We start from the raw sequence: 591 nt of genomic DNA, 5'->3' as shown, positions 1-591 counted from the left end.
GGACCTATGTTTCTTTGGGCCTGGCTTACTTCACTTAATATAAATTTTTCCAAGTCTTTCCATTTCCTAACAAATAGGACAATGTCATTTGTTCTGATGTAGGTATGGAATTTATATATATATATATATATATATATATATATATATATATATATACATACATATATATATATATATATATATCACATTTTCTTGGTCCACTCATCTACTGAGGGACATCTGGGTTGGTTCCATATCTTAGCTATGGTGAATAATGCTGCAATAAACATAGTTGTACTAATAGTTTTAGTATAGCCTTGTTTGTGATGATTTGGGTAAATGCCCAAAAGTGGGATTGCTAGGTCACAGAGGAGCTCTATGTGGAATTTTTTAAGAAACCTTCATACTGCTTTCCAAAGTGGTTGAACAAGTTTACACTCCCACCAACAATGCAGGAGGTTCCCTTTGTCCACATCCCCTCCAGCATCTGTTGTTATTAGAGTTCCCCTCCAGTTGTTATTAGAGTTCTTGATTATAGCCATTCTAACTGGGGTGAGGTGGAATCTCAATGTTGTTTTGATTTGCATTTTTTTATGGCTAGAGAGGTTGAGC

Source organism: Dipodomys ordii, unplaced genomic scaffold, assembly GCF_000151885.1.
Source record: "Dipodomys ordii isolate 6190 unplaced genomic scaffold, Dord_2.0 Scaffold3, whole genome shotgun sequence".
Classification (NCBI taxonomy): domain Eukaryota; kingdom Metazoa; phylum Chordata; class Mammalia; order Rodentia; family Heteromyidae; genus Dipodomys; species Dipodomys ordii.
The sequence above is the reverse complement of the archived record's forward strand: the minus strand, read 5'-3'. Positions refer to the sequence as shown.